Here is a 15,356-nt window from a genome sequence, read left to right on the forward strand (position 1 = left end):
AAAATTATAGCTTATTTGTCATATACTATGATTAGGACTGGGTGATGTCAGAAATTTTAAATCGTGATACATCGCGATATAACAATGTATCGCAATTTAGCATATGTTCAAAAATTACCTATGGCAAATCTTTAAATCAATCAAAAAGAAATAAATCTATTACAAAAGAAAATACTAACTCTAAACATATTCCACTATGACATCAATATCATTGCTTAATATTTTCAATTAAAATAATAAAGAAGTCAAAGTAAAAGCAAACCCCAGTTTTACTTCATTATTCTTAAATTAAAAATGATTTAAGATTTACTGGTTTAAAAATAATAATACTGTAACAAAATATTTTACATAAATAAATTGAAAATTAAAAGAAAAAAACGAAAGTAGAAAACAAACCAAAAAAATGTTCATTTTAGAAAGAAAAAAATTTTTTTTTAATTATTTGTTGAAAAAAAATTATGTTTTTGAAACATCATTAGACCCTCTTCTTTCTTAATTATTTAAAATAATAAAAAGTAGTATTGACTAATAATCAAATTCTGTACTTAATAAATGTAAAAATATTTTTTCTTTATTATTTTCTTTTTTGAAAATAAAATCGACTAAAGATTTATTTGTTTAAAAATGATACTGATAATCTAAAAAATTATAAAACAAACAAGCATTGAAAGAATTTTAATAAAACATTTTTAAAAAAAAATACTTTAAGTACTAATGTTAAATTATTAAAAAGCGTCAAAACATTACTAAACTCTTTATTTACTTTTTAAAAAAATTATTCGTTTTTACTGCACTGCGCACGTGGTAGGCGGCAATAAGTATGTGTTAGTGGGGGACGGAAAGTAACGTTCATTTTTGCGAAAAAACTTCGCTAAGAGTAAAAAAGTCGCCATAGTCGTCTAAGGTCGAAAATATAGCAAATAGTCGCATTTTAGTAGTCTGTGGCAACCCTGTATACGTCTTTAATACTTGTTCTAGGGTAATTTAAAATGTTTTTATTGTACAGTACATTAGTTTTAAAACACGTTATATTTTTTGCCATTATACTACTTTTTCTCACCTAAACTTACATAAAAACTACTTCGCCATAATTTTATGTAGTTTTAAGGATAATTATAATTTTTTTTTACAATAAACGGAACTTTTAGTAGAATGCTTCAATTTTTAATTAAATTTTTACAAATAGAAATCAGACCAAATTTAACAATTCAGATAAATATAGTTTATTATTAAAACAAGTATATCATACGAATAATGACATAATGCCCTCTATATTTTCTTATTTAACAATTTGAAAAACTCATCAATAGCAAGGCTGAAAAGAGAATGTTTTTTAATAAAAACATAAATGTTACTGTTCATTTTAAGAAACTTATTGTAATTACTTCCTACTTACCAGAAAGACAAAACAGTGAAAGGAAATTAAGTAGGAACGGATTTTAATCATAATTTTACAGGTAAAAAGAATCATTGTTGAATTTCATAAAAGATTTGATGCAGATATTTAGTTAGAATTATTATAACACTCTCCTTTTTGTTTTCATATTTCAACTTTTATATAAATTATTTTTTATTTGCAGCAATTAGGGTTTATTTTGCTTAATAAAAAAAATAATAAATAAAATAATAAATAAGATAATCTAATTTCATATATTTTCATTTATAAAATACTCTGAAAAAGGCACTAAATTGGTGTTTTTTGAGGCAATTCTGACTAAATATTTACTCCTAGCCAGGCATAAAAGAATTAAAAAATGCATGCCCATTCAGAACATTTAGAGTGTGTGTCCAGCAATATAATTGTTAAATCTTCTCTAAAGGTTATTTTTAGAACAAATTAATGCATCAATAAGATATTTAAAACTTATTTTTAATCGTGAACTATCAATCTGCAGCAAAATTTGGCCTGTTATGTCAGAGGCTAAAAATTGGGGAGCATGATGATCAAAACCAAGTGCTTGCAGTCAAAGAGCTACTTGCTCAGCACTCCACTCATTAACTGGTTCAGATAAAAGGGCAGTTGGTGTTTTCTCATCCTGAAATGAAGAAATAAGTTTCAAATATCCACTAATTGCAAATTCAAGAAAAATTTAACTGAAAAGAAACCAAAGAACAATATGAAATATTACACATCTTGTTTGCTAAAATAAATGAACGGTGTAAATATTCTAATAACCCGCCATAGCAGCAGAGAATTCAGCCAAAGTAACCCTTTGACAGTTGACCCCCCTTTGACAAGCATGTTTCAACTCTTGTGAAAAATTAAACAAAAGCTAGCTTGTACTGGGCTGTAAAAAGGAGGATGGCCCTGACATGGGGGAGGGAGTTGTGCCAAAATAAGTACAAAACATGATCAATCTAAAATTATACAGGGTTCCCACTCAATCTCAGAAAAAAATATTCAATGACATTTTCAGGTATATCAGGTAAATTTCAGCAAAATCCAGACCATACTTTATTTAAACCATGCAATTTTTCATCAGAAAACTTGGTTTCTTTTTTTGTAATGCCAAAAATTAAATTTTGTAAGTAAAAAAAATATCATTGAATGAGAATGAAAACGCATCAATTAGACTAAAATGTGAAATTTTTACAACAAATAATTATAATAGATGTTAGAATTATTTAACTCAAATCTTAATTACTGTTACTATTAATTCAAATACTAGTTATTTTCCTGGAATGATATAAGAATTTTCCAGGTTTTTGTAGAAAATTGCAACTCTTCCTGACAATTACGTGCTTTTCAGAGTTTAAATAAAATTCCCGGATAATTCCAGATTATCCCAGACCCAAGGAAGCCCTTATTATATTATTAAAAAAAAACAATTTTAATTATCATTGAAATTCTCAAAAAAACTAAAAGTTTTTATAGGCAAGATTTTTGTCCTTTCGTAATTTTTCTTAGACGGTACTTTTCAGTTCATTCATCATTTTTTTTTCAATTGGAATATAGTATGCTTGCTGGTTTAAATGTAGAGCATTTTGTTGTATGTAAACATAAGAAGAAAAAAATTCAGTTTTAAAAGATTTACTAAAATTTAGCATCTAAGTACTTTAAATACTCAATTTTCAAGAACTTAGGATGCTAAAACACCAAAGCATGACAAATATGCAATCAATTCAGAGCTACCAAAATAAATTTTGAAAATTGAATGAATTTTTTATATAATTTATATTAATAAAAATATTTGGTTTTGTTACTGAATCTGCACTCCATATGAATATTATATATTTGCCTTTTTCTTTTATTTATAACGTATCAATTACACAAGATAAGTTGCTCTGAAGACAATAAAACTAAAAAATTAAAAACACAAAATTTCATTATGAAGCAAAATCTATGAAAAGAAATTGCACAGAAAGAAGAAAAGCTACAATAGTAATTAAGAACATAAAAAACAATATGTAAACTTATTTGACCGAAATTGGTGTTTAAAAAAAATCAAGTCATACATCATGCCAACTTGGACATGATCTGTCACAATATTAGAGATACCAACTTCTGCAAAAAGTGTTTATTATTTGATAGTTCACTGCTAAAATTATCATTCAATACAATTGGAGCAACTGTTCTATACAACTGAAGAAGCTTGGAAAAATAGTTTTAATCAGCCTTGATACTTTTCAATGCATAATAAATCATTTATCCCCGACATAACACAACTAAACTATATTATGCATTGAAGTCATGTTATTTCGTTTCCTTTAATGAATGTAAAGCTATTTTAAAGAAAATTCTTGTCTACAAACACATATGGCAAAATTTAAGAAACATATGAAGCAAAGTAACAGACTGATAGGATAAACTGGTGCAATTTTAAATCAAATTATTTGCTTTGAAAAGCAATCATATCAACACAATAAATTAGTTTATTAATAAATTCATGTAAATATAAAGTTAGGAATCTACATGCTGGAATAAATAAACAACAGCAATTAATACTTACCAAACAAAGTGAAGTTGCACTTTCAGTTTGAGAGTTATGATAGGAAGGCTCTGAAATATTACTATCATTTGACTAAAGAGATACGCAACTTTCTGAAAATCAATGAATAAATATTATTTAATCATTTAACAAAATTTAAACATAAATAAATCATGAAAAGTACAGATTCATGATTTATTTATTTTTATCTTTAAGATTGTATTTGTATTGTATTCCTATGTGTATACACCTCCCAGCAGGACAGTGGGAGCAGCAAACTAACACATCATATGCATATTATTTACCACTGCAGGTCAAGTTAAACCTTTCTTTTTAATTTCGTTATATCTGTTTTCATCAACTGTCTTTCCGAAACTGATGTATGATTGTAAAAAAATTCAAATTAAATTTATACAAAAAGTTTTTGTAAGAGTTTAATTACATTTAATATTTTCAAATTCTGCTAATTATATGTTAGATAAAGCTTAGTTTCCCCAACAGTCACTGCTTGATTGCAGTGAAGTCACAGGAAAATTTGAACTTTTGAAAACAGTTGTAAAGGAATTTGAAAACTTTTTATTTACCACTTTGTACTAAAATTGAAGTACAACGTGGTAAATAAAAGCAGTCAGCCAAAGTAGAAAAAAAGGAAAGGAAGGTTAGCAGATTATGAAAGCATGACTGCACATGGGAAAAGTGCAAAGTTTCAGAACAAAACGAGATTAGAAATTTTGCAAATGGATATTTAATGTACAAATAATGACAGGTAATGAAACGGAAGATTTTTGTGTGATATAACATGCAGTATCTGCAAAACTAGGGGTGCACAGCTTACGGCCCGTGGGAGATCCTAAACAAAATGAAATTTTCACAAAATTATTCAAAAAAAAAAAAGAGAGAGAGAATGTGTAAAATTTTAAATCGCACTTTTGACTCATCTCTTTTTGACGCCCTTAATTTTCACAGATTTAATAGTAAATCTATGTCATTCCTAAAATCGCATTTTCAGCAGTTATTGTATGGAATTTCACAAGGTTTAAAGAAACCCAATGTTTTAATACGATAATGATATGCTAATTTAAAATTTTGGTGATCAGTTTTTGAGACCAGCTTTATTTTTACCAATTTCATCATAAATCAAAGAGACCTTTCGATCTTACAAGTACCGATAGGTGTAGTTTTTCTTTAAAATGTTGATAGTATGAATACGAAAATATTATGAATTTCGAAGTTGAATCACAAATTTAAATAATCACATTTAAACGCACTTTCTTTAAGCCAATTTTATCGGAAATCCAAAAATTTAAACAGTAATTTCTATGCTTTTCCACATGATTTGAAAATCCTGTATTTTTACGCAGACATTATTACGCCAGTTGAGTTTCAAATTGCACATTTAAGTAATAAATTTTTGATGCACTATATTTGTGCTAATTTCCTCTAAAATCCCTAGTTATTTTTCAGCAGTGAAAACATCGTATTTTCATAAAGTTATGAAAATCTTGATATTTTTAATGTGATATGAATCTTGAAGTTGAATCCCAACATTAAATAATGACCTTTTTACACGTTTTGTGCCGATGTTAATGAAAACCTAAATGATTTTTTAAGCAATTATTTTCGCTTTTCGAGTTGAGATATCACATATTTCAAGTTCTAATATCACGTATTTTTATTACAATATTATTACCAAATCTCCTATTTAAATAATCATTTTTTGACCCACATTTTTAATGCCGACTTCATTGTAAATCTAAGTAATTCTTTATCTTTTATTGAACTTATTTCATTCTATTTTTTGAGGCAATTGTGCTATGCATTCACACGTAGTTTTAAAAATGTTTAATACAGCATTCAAATTTTTTATCTTCCTTTTGACACGCTTAATTTGTGCTTATTTCATTCTAAATTTAAGTTTTTTTTTTCCTCTTTTTTGACATAATTATTTCTATCTTTTTCCACATGATTTTGATCCTATTATTTTTACTACTATGTTATTACGACATATGAATTTCTAAGCGTGCATTTATATAAAAGCAGCATAGCAACATTTAAACCGCAATTTCAATGCTAAAAATAATATTTCCGGAAAAACCTATTCATGAAACAAAGTTAAAAATAAAGACTATCAGAAACTCTATTAAGAATGCTGTGCTGTTATAAAAACACCAATAAAACTAAATATAATATATGAAAGCGAAATAGAGAAAATAAAAATCTATCTTAATTCTCAAAAGGGAATTTTAAAGTAGAAAATCTCAGTTTTCCGATTTTCGAGAAAAAATGTTAATGAAAATCAAATGCCGAAAAACTTAACTTTTTCACATTGCCACATTTTTAGAAAAAAAAAATTGCTGCAAAATAAAGTTTATTGGAAACGCTCTTTAAAAAATGCTGTGTCATAATAAAAATGCAGATAAATGAAAAACTATTAGAAAGAACAAAAGAAAAAATTAAGAAAAAAATTATTCTTAGTTCCCAAAACAAACATTAAAAATCGCAGTTTTCTATGTTACCGTTTTATATACATTACAGTACAGGAAAAAACTGACAATAAACAAATAGTCTAACTGAAACGTTCCGTTAAAATGCCACACTATAATAAAACATGCAAAATGAAACAAAAAAAACATCTCAATTATTTGAACTAAAAGTGTCTAAAAAATGACGAAATTGACTATAGTTAGATAATGGGGAAGAAGTACGAAAAAGTATGGTTTAACATAAAGTAATCTAGTTTTAATCCTTCAAATTTCATTTTTCTATTAATCTTCCAGAAGATAAATTTGCAAGCACATTAATTTTAAAACTTCACAAATATGTGAAAAAACTACTATGTCTAATAGAGTTAAAAATACGATTTCAGATTTTTTATTATGTCTACACAAATTCCAAAAAAAAGAACTTAATAGAAAAATACTTTTCCAAAAAATACTCTGCTGAATATTCGGCCAATCATTCTTGCAATTACATTTTTGACAAAAGAGCATAATATTTGTTACAACCCTAGTTATATTACAATATTATTACTAAGTTGAAGGATACAATATTATAATACAATATTATCGCAAAGTGAAGAAAACGTGAATTTTAACTGCTCACTGCTTGTAATTTTGATCTCAATTTATTGTTGCTTAAATGATTTTATAAGGGAAAAAAATAAAATATTTACTGCATAAAAAATCTAATCATTCAATAAAAAGAAATAATAACTAAAGTTTATTACCAAATGATTATTGAATCTTATTTTGAACAATAACGTTTTGTTTTTATTTTAGACTTTAGCTTAAACCTTATGAAATTTCTTCAATTAAAATTACGCAATATGTATTTAATTTTTTTATACTTTCCATTTGTGAGCATTTTTTGTTATTAGAATTAATTTTAAATTGAGCTTTTGTATTGTGTGATAGAATAATATAAAAAAAAATTTAAACAAACATTTTTCCTCAATGCTTATTTATTTTTTATTTTATTTATTTATTTACTTTTGATAAATCTATTTTTGATATAAAAATTATTTTTTTAAAAAAAAGGTATTAATTTTTTTTATTTTTGAACAAATTTTAATAATTAAAAGCATTTAATTTTCTGCAAATATATTGCTAAATTTACTGTGGGATGGAGAGTGGTCGCACCCCGAGAGGTTCCACTGTACATAAAAGAATACATTGTTATTACCAGCATCGTTTGCAGTAACAGAGTGATCTGAAACTGAGACATCTGATGAGTTGCCTTGAGATTTGACAGATGGATTTTGTTGACTAGATGTAGAATACAATGATGACTGTGAATGAGAAACTTCACGACTAAAGGTTGTTTCTACTTTTGTATAACTTTCAAATGAAGATTGAGATATTACTTCGCAAGACTGTGATGTCATTACTTGGGCGTGGTTGAAATCAAGTTGATCAAACATGCATATGTCATCTGAAGAAACACTTTGATTTACTAAAACATACAAAAGAAATGCATATAAAAAGCATTTGTTTAAAAGGAAAATTTTAATATTAGCTAGTAAAAAATGTAACATTTTAGCAAATAATGCATTTTAAATTTGTTTTTATCAGGATTGGACGGGTTAAACTGTATAAAATTTGTCAACAAAAAAAAATCTCGGCAGATTTTATAGAATTTTCTGATTTTTGTATTATAAGATTTATAACATAATTTTTCAGTTAGGCCTTATTCTTAAACATAAAATATTTTACTAAACACTTATATGTGCCATTTAAGATTGAAAATAAAAAATGTTTTTTACAAATCCAATTTTTTTGGAAAAAAATATCAAGCTTTAAGACACCTCAAACATATATTTGTTCATTTTCCAAGAAATTTTGGGCATTTCAGTTGAATATACTGACATTTATCCTAATTTTACACAATGATTAAATTCCTTGACTTATTTCTTTTTGGTGGTAACCCGGGAAAATATTACCATAATTTTACCCCACAAGTTAAATATTTTTTGAAATAATAATAAGAAGAATGCTGATAAGAAACTATAGAAATGTTTTTTAAAACAAATTCACTAGTTTGGAAATATTATTCAGTCCTACATCATTTTCTACTTACTGATATCAGTAGGCAGTTTTTTGATATTTTTATGTGTCTAAGATGCTGAGCTAAATTGCCCTAAAATGATGACAAAAATCTTTCAAAACTTTATAAAATCCTAAATTGCCAGAAAGACTGCGAATGCAGAACACTAATTAATTTGATTGATCATTATTATTTAAGAAACTTCTTTAACTATAAGTTGAATGGAATTATTATTAAAATTTTAAAACTAAGTAAAAATGGTGTAAAATTTTTTTAAAAAAAAACCTAGCTTTTAAAAAATACTTTTTTTGTAAATTATGTATGTTATATTTTAAATTGCAGTTTGTATAAATTTTAATTTAAAAAATTGAATTTCAGAATCTTGAAAATACAATGCAAGTGCGAAAATATCCATTTCATAAAAATGAACTTGAACTTAAAAGCATATTTAAAAATCATATTTAGACAACGGTTTGGCTACTGATCATATTGTTTAAGGAAATAATATAGTGAATTTTCTCAGAAAAAGATTCTAAAACTTTTACAATTTTCATTTTACTATTTAAGATAATAAGGTCTGACTTTTACATGAACAAAATATTACTGGAAATAGTTTTTAGTTAAATAAAGATAAGGAACATAACAGTGGCCTCATGAACACTTTTCACCACTAATGCTTGAACTTTTTTTCTTTCATAAAAATATTTCATGAAAAATATTTTGACACTATCCAAGGGAAGGTTATATATTGAGAAAAGAGAATGTCACATTAACAGACATACAATAATTAATAACTATATTAAAACCATAATAAAAAACCTACAGTTTTAAAATACAGGCTGAAAGGTGTGGTTGATGACACTATACCCCTGCCACACCTGCTTCTTTTCAGCCTACTTTTGTTTGGTTATCTTGTGCAAACTTGCTTTCTCTACCCTGCTAATCCACTCCTTTGTTTCTTGTTATAACATGTTTGAGATTTTCTGCTGCATCTCAGTGTTTCTTTCATTCTGTGTCTAACACCGAGTAAGTACAGTATGCCTGTTAGTGGCATATTATTTGTGATATTTTCAAGTAGTTAAAACTTCATCCATTTAACAATATATTTTAGTTTCAAATTACTTGTGAGAAAGTATAAATATAACATTTAAAAAAAATGTTTTATTCTAACACAATTTAAAAACTCAATTTTCAACTAATTATAATTAAAAAAAACAATAAAAAAGAATTTAGGAAAATTTAAATAAAGAGTAAGTACAAAAAAATATTCTTAAATATTTCAAAATAAGAAAGTAATAGTTTTACAACAAAAACTTTGAATAACATTTAATGTGTTAAAAAACTTTTTCTAAAGTCATAGATTTAAATTTATAAATTTCAAATAATAAATAAAAATACAAAGATATGTGTGAAAACAACTAGCATTTCCTAATATAATTCAATCCATTGAAAATTTTTCAATTTTTCAATTGAAAATATTTCACTGGGAATGATCTTTAACTTAATCATTAAATAATATGGGCAAACTTTCATAAATCCGCAGTAATTTATGTAATGAATAAATCCTTAAAAAATCAATATCTTTTTTTATTAAGTGTAGAGGTAGTTTAGTGGTTAAGTATATTATGTGGGGGGAGGGGGAATTCAAATTTTGAAAATACTCAAATCCTAAGAATAGGTTAGAATTTACTTTTAACAGTTTTCAGTAAAAAAAAAGATGATTTGTAACCAGGTTTTAGAAATTTCCATACAATATTAAAATGTTTTTTATAAATCATATAAAATGTCACAAAATATTTTTTACAAGGCTTGTTCCTCAAAAGCAACAGGTAGCATTACAACTAATGATTAAGTTGACTTCGATATAAAGAAAAAAAACTTTCTAATTTGTCACATAAAAGTGTCGAGTTAATTTAATTACATAAATACGATATATTCTCAATAATAAACTGGCAAAATTATATTCGTAAACATAAACTGTCGGCCATACAAACTTAAATTATTAAAAAATAGATCAAAGTAGCTTAAAAATTAAAGGTAAAATATAAGTTACAGTAGATTTTTTAATATTCTCCTAAATAAAATAAGTAATGAATGTGGTAAATCATAAATTAATATAACCAAATCGTGTGTTTATAAGTTGTTATATTATCATACATTAATTCCGTTTCACGCAATCCAATTATATTAAATAATAATCCCAAGAAACTGAAGCGGTAAGATATTGCTTGATTAAAAACATCATTCGCTTCAGAAATAAAAGATATGAATAACTGACAAGTCCTGAAAATTGACACCTTTTTTTGAGCACTTAAAAATGTCGAATATTATCCCCAATTTGTATACTTTTGAAGTGAAGTTTTTAATCAAGTAAAATCCAATTATGCGTTTGATATTGTTATTTTGTTCAAAATTTGTGACAATTATAAGAAATTACTAGCTTGTTAATTATTTTTATCAAAGAATATGGAATAAAACTAATGATTTTAATATTCTAGGAATAAATTAAAAATAGTGGATTTAATGCAAAAATAGTAATTTAAACTTTTTAAAAAAATTTTTAAGGAATCTCAAAATCAAAATTAATGAGAAATGCCTTATCTGAAAATATTGAAATAAATAAATGCAAAAAGATGTGAAAATGCAAAATAATTACTCAAACATTAAATTTATAAAAGTTAATTTTTTTTAAAATATTCATACAAAAAAAAATTTATGGTACTTTTCTGATACACGTCTGGCTTGAAATAATTTTTCATGTTGCTTGAAATAATTATTAAATGTTAATTATAATAATTATTATAGAAATATAATGTTATTAAAATCATAAATATTATTAACTAAATTTGAATTCAGAAGACTACAGGAATTATTATTTGTTTAAATATGTTATAGTTTACTTGTTTTATGATATACAAAAAAATCTAAGTACTACTACTATTAGAATAAGTTTATTATTGTACACAACAAGAAGGTTGTACTAGTTTTCATTCCTTTAATTAATTTTTATTTTTTTCAGCATGTGCTGCCTTTAAGTGTGCTTTTTGTGTGAATCTAAAGTTTAATATATGAAGCAAAATTTTTACTTACTGGAAACTTTCTTAAGGATTGATGAAGATATCATAGACAGAATTTCTATCAGGCGACTGGAAAAAATAAATCATAAAATGTAAAAATAATCATTTTAAAAAATATTAAAGAATAATTTAAAGCAAATATAAAGTAATGTGAACTCTAAGATGGATCATGTTACAGAAGTTTAACAAGATATACTTAATGTGCAGTGCACAAAAACAAAAGAAAACAGACCACCGTGAATAGCTTCAACTAAATGACTTCACATTCTGGGACTTAATCTTATTGGTTCTAGGGGGTGACTTGAAATATGATAATTATTTAGTGCAGACGATATTTTTATGTTGCAAAATCAGACACAAAAACTTACTTTCTCTGAATAAATATACTTTTTTTTAAAACAAATTTGGATTTCTAACCCCAAAAATACAGGGGTAGCCGCATTCTGGAAAATATGGTCCTAATAGTTTAGTCAGAACAGCGGTCCAAATTTTTGACCCCTTAATGTTAATTTAACTTTTTGCATATTCCGCCATATCACGAGAATTTTTAAAGGTATTGAAACATTTTTGGATACAATTATAAAATCTGTTCATCTAAAGATAATCCCATGCAATATTTTTCACTATTTTACTTAATAATAGTAAAAAAAAAATTGAATTGTAATGTATAAAATTTTTTACACCATTATAAAGTATCTAATTTTAGTTGGCAAAATACAAAATTGAGTGAAATCTCAGGAATTATTGAAACGATTGTGCTCAAATTTTGTAGTTTGCCATGTAAAATCAGATATTTTAAAATGATGTAAAAAATTTTAAACCTTACACTTCACATTTTTTTTTTACTACTTTTAAATAAAATATTAAAAAATAATAAATATTTACTAAATTTATTTTTTGCATGGATTATCTTTAGTTAAATTAATTTTATAATTGTGTGCAAAAATCTTTCAATTTAATTTCTCGAGATATGGCGAAATACGCAATAAATAAAATGAACACTAGGGGATCCAGACTTTGAATCACTCTCCTGACCAAACTATTAGGACCTCATTTCCCAGAATGCGGCTACCCCTTTTATTTGGGAGGGTGGCAGAATACTAAATCTGCGAGAAAAAAAAGATAGGTTTATTCAGAGGAAATACATTTTTGTGTTTGATTTCGTAACTGAAAATATCATCTTCACTAAATAATAGTATATTTGAAATCATCCCTTGAACCACTAAGATAGAGTCACAGAACGCGAAGATCTGATCATTAGATCAAAAGTTATTCAGTGCAGCCGGGTTTTTTTCTTTTTTTGGCACACTATACAAAAAATGAGCAAAGTATCCTCCAAAAAATAGAAATTTGATAAATTAAGTATGAAAAATTATGAATAATGAAGTATATTTCAAAAACAAAATAATTATTTAAAATACTGATTACAGACATAACTTACTGAATCAGACAATGATTTATTCTTAATAGACGGGGACTGTCTGTTAGCTAAACTGCCTTTGTTTGCCAATTCAGCCTTTGCTTTAGCTGCACTTGTTTCAAGTAGCTTAGTGTGAGGAACCGCTGTATCAAATAAAATTTCACAATCTGGTCGTCTTTCTAATGTGGCACGTTTATCACAATACTCATCATCCGGACTAAATGGGGACTGCAATTCACTATCTGAGTTTCACTATCAGACAGATCAAAGCACTGAACTTCTAAAAAAATAATCAATCCTTTTGAAATCAGATGTAAATTTCATTTTAGTAATTATTAAAATCATTCACAAGAAACATATACATTTAAAGTATTGTTTCTTTAAACTGGATATTTTTTTCAATAACGTTTAAATAGTTTGCTAAATACGGCGGTATTATTTAGCCTACCTCAGACTGCATCTCTTCTTGTTAGTATTAAAAGGCAGTTGCAACATTTATTTCACACTAATTACACAAAAGTTAATATATAATATATTGTACCTCTATTCTGATTAAGTATAATTTCAATTACCATAGAATAATTCTTGTATGATTCTCAATTATGCCTTATTTTCAATATGATTCATAATAGTTCGTTATTCTAAACTAGTATACTGAAATAAGTTATTTAATGTTTTTTTTCTTAAATAATAAGTTTTAGAATTCAAAATTTAACCTCCTACATCAAAAGAAACACATTGTTATATAACTGCAACTATATTACAGAGTGAATCATAACAGAGCTGAACTTTTGGCTATAACATTCTAACAGAACTATAACATTCTAAAAAACATTATAAAACATTAGCTAAGTACATTAATTTCAAAAATTTTATTACAAAAAATTATTTTAACAGATGCAAAAAAATTTCTCACTATTTCCAGTAATAAAAATAGAATATAATTGGTTGCAAAAATAAAAAATTAATAAAAAATGGACAATATTTTATTTTTTGAAGAACATGTCATGCTATAGTTATCATTGAATTATTTCAAAATCAAAGGGAAAAAATTAGTCTTTTCTAACTAAAAATGTCTAACTGTGATGAGCAAATAACCTCAAAATAATACATATAATAAGTGCTTTAGAATAATCATTAAATATACTAGAGACTACAATTCTAATTCATTTGAACATTTTACTAAATTTTCCACAGGATAATTGGGTTGCCTTGCATAGTTTTTTCCCTATTTTGATGTAAAATATAATCTATTAAAATTAAATAAAAGTTTCATATAACAAGAAAAACACATTAAACGAAGTCTACTATTAAGACAAATTTTCAAGTCATTGTCAAAATTATAATATTAAAAATACAAAATTGGAAAGTTTTTAAGAAATTAAAAATTACTAGCCCTCCTATGACAAATTTTTTTAGGGAAATCTATTTTTATGTTTAAACGAGAAATATAATACCAAAAAGTTTAAATAGAAGAAAACTTAATTATTTCCAGTATTGATAGAGAAAAGTGAAAAACTTCTTTTTTACAATCTTAACCCCTTATTTTCATAAGGCAACCATGCACTAGAAAAGAAAGTTACTTCTTTTATCACATATCTATAATGCCCCTTTTTTTCTCTTCTTGCCAGCTTACTATTAAAATCAACATTTACTTATATCACTAACATTAAAACTGTTAGTGTATTTCATTTTATTTTCACTTTTCAAAAACTTGAGGCAGTTTTCAAAAGGTACAATTATGTTACTAAAATTTAGATTCTGTTGTTCAAACAATCCTGTGGTATACATTCCTGCCCTTTCCAAAATGCAAAGCAATGTCATTCAGAATACAATCTATATGCAAAAACAGTCTACTCTAGATACATATTTTAAATCTACATTGTTCAAAACACAAAAAAAGAGGTTAATATGTCTAATTCACTTTAATTGCTATTTTAACATTAAATATATGTATTTGGTTATAACAAGGATTTCAGCTACTTTTCTGAATTGTTGATAGAACAGACTTTTACTATACATTAAAAATATCTTTTGATGTCAAAATTCCTATCATAGCTTTATGATTACGCAATACTACAAGATCATAATTACTTGCACTACAGTGAAAATACTATGGTGGGGAGAAAAATACAGCAGCACGAGGAATGAAAGATTAATTATAAAGTGAAAAGAGAAAACTAAAAAATTTACTTAAAAATTTAGGTGGGCTGACAAGATTTCTACATTGTGGAGTGATCGGCTTTAAAGGTGTATTATAAGGAAGACCAGTTGGAAAACCTGCTTGCTTTTGAGTCACCACAAGAGTCTGTTCAAGCATTATTACCTGAAAAATATTTTAAATTTCTTTTAAAATTTAACTACAAATTTATTATATAAAAAAAGATT

At 25.7% G+C, this 15,356-nt stretch overlaps 1 pseudogene across 1 annotated transcript in view; it reads right to left on the reverse strand.

Annotated features, from left to right (window-relative positions):
• Positions 1–490: 490 nt before the first annotated feature.
• Positions 491–15,356, reverse strand: part of LOC147812564 (neurabin-1-like) — a 56,946-nt pseudogene continuing 42,080 nt past the window's right edge. The window contains exons 17-22 of the transcript XR_015433419.1: positions 15,162–15,294; positions 12,990–13,248; positions 11,575–11,617; positions 7,600–7,880; positions 3,951–4,022; positions 491–2,036 (exon numbers count right to left, since the gene is read on the reverse strand). The product of XR_015433419.1 is annotated as a neurabin-1-like (transcript). The remainder of the gene's footprint in view (positions 2,037–3,950; positions 4,023–7,599; positions 7,881–11,574; positions 11,618–12,989; positions 13,249–15,161; positions 15,295–15,356) is intronic.

This window comes from Parasteatoda tepidariorum, chromosome 4 (genome assembly GCF_982258835.1).
Source record: "Parasteatoda tepidariorum strain Cologne lab strain chromosome 4, Ptep-v5.0, whole genome shotgun sequence".
Taxonomy (NCBI): Eukaryota; Metazoa; Arthropoda; class Arachnida; order Araneae; family Theridiidae; genus Parasteatoda; species Parasteatoda tepidariorum.